The sequence below is a fragment of the Mandrillus leucophaeus genome, unplaced genomic scaffold (genome assembly GCF_000951045.1).
Source record: "Mandrillus leucophaeus isolate KB7577 unplaced genomic scaffold, Mleu.le_1.0 Scaffold186, whole genome shotgun sequence".
NCBI classification, from domain to species: Eukaryota; Metazoa; Chordata; class Mammalia; order Primates; family Cercopithecidae; genus Mandrillus; species Mandrillus leucophaeus.
Window position 1 is genome coordinate 2,783,704 of NW_012101876.1, and position 5,023 is coordinate 2,788,726.

Genomic DNA, 5,023 nt, shown 5'->3' on the forward strand with positions numbered 1-5,023 from the left:
AAAAAAAAAAAAAAAGAAAAGAAAAGAAAAAAAAAAGCAACTAATTACAATTTTAACAAATGAAAATCATGTGTGAGCCAAGCAATACATATGGATGGGCTGAATTTGGCCCATGAGCCAACCAGTTTGCAGACTGTTTCATAGCAAGCCCCGTGGAGAAGGAAGATTTGCCGTCTCTCCTCGTATGAAACTTCCTGTCCACCCAAATTCACCTGCCTGTTGTCTGCCATCTCGCAAGAGGGCTCATCCATCTGAGCTTGGCTTTGCCTTGGCTGAGCCAGAGGGAGTCGGGTCACCTACCATGCGAGTGTCCAAGGACTGAGGAAGCAGGGAATAGCCCATGAAGACTGGGAAGGGATGGTCAGCATCAGCATCAGAGCATTTGCTGAACACCTGCTGTGTGCAGAGTGTTGGGCCAGTGTTGAGGGGGGAAGTCATGAGGCATGTCCTGGCATCTTGCAGTATTCTGTCTGATGGGAGACAGAAGACTCATACAAATGAAAAAACAAAAACAATTCCACAGGTTTTAATAGTGAGTTGGAAAACACTGAAGACATGTTTTTGGAAAAGGAAGAAAATGCTTTTCTTTTTGGGTCCCAGGAGTTTGAGAGCAAAAACTGGGCACTATGTAACGAAGTCATCTGAACACATTATCTCCCTGGGCTTCTGGGTATACTTTAAGCTTCTATGATTGGAAAGGAGAATGAGTGGAAAAAGCCCTCAAGTTCATGGATTTGAGTCCTGGCTCTGCTTCAGAGTAACTGGGTAAATCACTGAGCTTCCCAGTCCTGTAGTGTCCTCATCCATAAAGGGAACACGGGTGTCCACTTCATGGGGCAGTTGTGAAGATTAGAAAGGTGGATATGTGTGAAGCTCATAGCACAATGTCTGGCATGCAGTAGGGTCTGCAAGTGTTCTCTTCCTCCCCTCCTCCCCAACTACTCTCTGCTGTGGCTATCTCCGTACTGAGGCTCCAACTGCTTCTTGAGCTGTGAGAAAGGACAGCTGAGTGTCTCTGCAGGGACATGCTGTGCATCCCCTGCAACAAGTCACCACAACTGAAGCCAGCATCTTCCTTTTCAGATTGCTTCCTTCCAGTGCCCTTGATGAGTCAGTCATGCCACCATCATCCTCTTAAATGTGCAGATATCTATGACCATTGTTTCCCCCTGCATGTAGTTGCCATTCCTTCGCCCAAGCCTATTAAAACCATGTCTGTAAATGCCTCTAATATAGCTAATGTAACACACAATTATTTGGAGCATTTGGTCATGCATTTGGTCCTCCATTTATTTGTTCAGTGAATATTAAGTGCCTACAATGTGCTGGGCATTGTGGGAGGATTAGGGAAAAACAGAAGCATGTCTAGGAGAAAAGATTGGAAGGAAATATTTAAGTATTAGGATGCTGAGATGATGGGGGAATTCTTTTTTCTCCCTTTTGCAGTTGTGTTGTTTTTCATCGTGGTTATATGTCTTTAATTATGACGAAGAGTAGCTTTGCTCCCAAGAACCTTCACAAACACATGAAGTTTCCATGCAGTGCTTTGTCCCCCCACTGCTTCGTAGCTGGTCTCTGAATGATTTCCCTGACCTCCTTATTTGTTTGTTTCCCTGAGCTTCAGCTGCAGCATCCACACTGCTTTTGTGCATTGTGCTGTCCTTGATGGAATTATCTTTTGTTTTCTGATTATGAAATAAACATACACCCATTATAATGAGCTAGGACAACACTGGCGGATATCCCACATGGCCTCCCTGCTCCTGCCCTTGTCCTCCTACAGATCCTGCCAGTCCTCTACTCAGAGCTCTCCTTTGGCTGTCGCCACACCAAGAGTGGCACAGCTCCCCTTGACCGCATTCTCCCACTGCTTGTCTTTGGTGTTCTGCTGCTTTTGCTTTGCTCTTTCGTGAACCTGCCAGTCCTCCTCTGGGCTTTTGCACTGCCTGTTCCTCTGCCTGGAAGTCCTCCCCCAGGATCCCCTTGCTCATCTTCAGAGAGAACGGGGTCCTTCTCTCTGAAACTTTCTTTGACCACCTCTTTAAAATTTCTACCTTCTTCCCAATTCCCCATGTCTTTCCCCTCTTGATTTTCTCCATAGCACTTCTTACCATGTAACCTGCAATGTATCTTGCTTATTGCTATTTGTTTCCTCTTTGTTGTCTGCCTTCCTTCATTAGAAGATAGAATCCCTTCCCATGGGTGCAGGGATTTTCTCTCTTATTCTTTGCTGCTCCCTCAGTGCTTAGGACAGCGCCTGGCACTTAATAGATAATCAGCAAATAATTGCTGAATGAATACTCACCGTATGTTTTTGAATCCTGCTTTTATGCGACTTAACATTGTACAGTGAGGTGTGCACCTGTCGTGCCTATGCTTGGAAAGCATGATTTAATGGCTATATATGATTTAATCACTCAGTATGCCATAATTTATTTTGCAGTCCCCTTTTATTGGACATTTAAGTTATTTTGGGCTTTGGGCTATTACAAATAATGTTGTGATAAGCAATGTTGTCCATAAATCTTTGTACACATTTCTGACTATTTCCTCAGGAATTACTGAATTGAGGGATGCGAATGTCAGCACTCTTGATAAATTGCCCAGTTGCCCTGTAGATAGGACCTGCTTGTGTAAAACACACATCTGATTCTGCACAACTCTTTAGGGCGTTTCCCTGGATGGATGAAGTTGAGATTCAAGCCAGAGCTCAGGGCTTTCTGTAGCTTGGTCTTGCCCTTCGTAGATCCTCTCCCTATCGTTCCCTGGAGAACGGTGTGTCACGGCATTGCCTACTGCCCCCGCCCAGGACCCTCTTTTCTCTGCTTCTCTGATTCAGTGCAGGCAGCCCTTTCTGCACAGGCCCTCACCTCTTACTGCTTGCTAGGACCCCACCCACCTGGATTTGTTCCTTCTTGACAACCATTCTATCAGAATTACTCTCTTGTGCACGCCTGTAGTTTGTCAATACCGTCCTTTTGACACTTTGATTACATCATATATTAAACCTATTTGTGTTTCCCTGGGGGCAAGGACCAAGCCTTGTTTATTTTTCTGTTTGTCCTCCTTGTTCAGCTTTCTAGCTGAGATGAGCCTGTCCTGAATAGCTGGGTCCTAGTAAACCTAGAACTAAATGCTGACTCCTTTCCCTGGCAGTCTCTCATGTTTTTCTTCCAGGAGTTCTAATGAGATTATTCTTTATTCTCCAGAATGGAGCTGACATTTGTTGAGTGCTACTATGAGCCCAGTCCTGTGATAGGACATTACGTCTTGATCTCATTTTTCTTTCTTTCTTTTTTTTTTTTTTGAGACGGAGTCTCGCTGTGTCACCCAGGCTGGAGTGCAGTGGTGTGACTTCGGCTCACTGCAACCTCTGCCTTTCAGGTGCAAGCAATTCTCATGCCTCAGCCTCTTGAGTATCTGGGATTCCAAGCATGCACCACTACACATGGCTAATTTTGGTATTTTTAATAGAAACGGGGTTTCACCATGTTGACCAGGCTGGTCTCAAACTCCTGACCTCAAGTGGTCCACCCACCTCGGCCTCCCAAAGTGCTGGGATTACAGGCATGAGCCACTGCACTAGCTTGATCTCATGTTTCTGAAATTTTTCAGCTTTATCAAAGTATAAATGAAGTAAACTACATTGCACATATTTAAAGTATTCAAACCCATAAAACCCTCACCACATCAACATGCAGAACATTTCCATTGCCCCAGAAGTTTCCTCATGCCCCTTTGTTATCCCTCCAACCCCAGACAACCACTAATCTCCTCTCCATCACTGATTTTTTTTTTTTTTTTTTTTGAGATGAAGTCTCTGTTGCCCAGGCTGGAGTGTGGTGGCACAATCTCGGCTCACTGCAATCTTCACCTCCTGGGTTCAAAGGATTCTTATGTCTCAGCCTCCCGAGTAGTTGGGATTACAGGTGCCCGCCACCATGCCCAAATTTTTTTTTTATTTTTAGTAGAGACGGGCTTTTACCGTGTTGGCCAGGCTGGTCTTGAACTCCTAACCTCAGGTGAGCTGCCTGCCTCAGTTTCCCAAAGTGCTGGGATTACAGGTGTGAGCCACCTCGCCCGGCCTCCATGACTGAGTTTATTTTCCGCAATGTTATATAAATGGAATCAAATAGTATGTACTCTTTTTCAAAACTTAGCTCTTTTTATTCACTCAGCTTACTCATTTAAGATTTATTCATGTTGTTTGGTGTGTTTTCTGTTTTACTGCTGAGTAGTACTCTGTTGTTTGCTTGTACCACAGTTAATTTTTCCATTCACCTGTTGATAAACATTTCCAGGTTTTGGCTATCATAGGTTAAGTTGCTGTGCACATTTGTCTTTGTGTGGCTTCTTATGTCGTTTTATGTTTGCAGTAACCCACTAAGGTAGGTGGATAAACTCATTTCTTTTTGCAGACAAAGAAATGGATGCTCAGTGAGGTTAAGTAACTTGCCCAAAGAGGTAGGAAGTGGCAGGGGCAAGAATTCGAATATAGAATTCTAGAATCTTGGGCATCAAAGCTCTTGTGATGCCAGACTGCAAGATGCTACACAAATAGGCATTCACACCAACTGGAATGTTGTTGTTAGAAAACTTATTATCACGTAGAATGGTATAAGATGATTCCTCCCCCATAAGATTTTAACCCCAGCAGATTTTTGAATGACACTCTATACACTTATTTTTCATGGAGAAGATGATTATTTGACTTTTAGGCAAATACAAGTCAGGGAAAGGGTATTGGCCCATGTCCACCTGATGGCTTAGGTAGGAAGGGTGCTGCCATGTGCATTTTCAAAAAAGTCAGGGTCAGCTGGGCGCGGTGGCTCATGCCTGTAATCTCAACACTTTGGAAGGGCGAGGCAGGTGGATCACCTAAGGTCGGGGGTTCAAGACCAGCCTGACCAACATGGAGAAACCCCGTTTCTACTAAAAATACAAAATTAGCCGGACGTGGTGGCACATGCCTATAATCCCAGCTGCTCAGGAGGCTGAGGCAGAGTTGCTTGAACCTGGAAGG

The 5,023-nt window shown here is 44.5% G+C and overlaps 1 protein-coding gene across 1 annotated transcript in view; it reads left to right on the plus strand.

Annotated features, from left to right (window-relative positions):
• The window catches only part of RFTN1 (raftlin, lipid raft linker 1), a 203,421-nt gene that overhangs the window by 21,063 nt on the left and 177,335 nt on the right, over positions 1-5,023 (plus strand). The window lies entirely within an intron of this gene.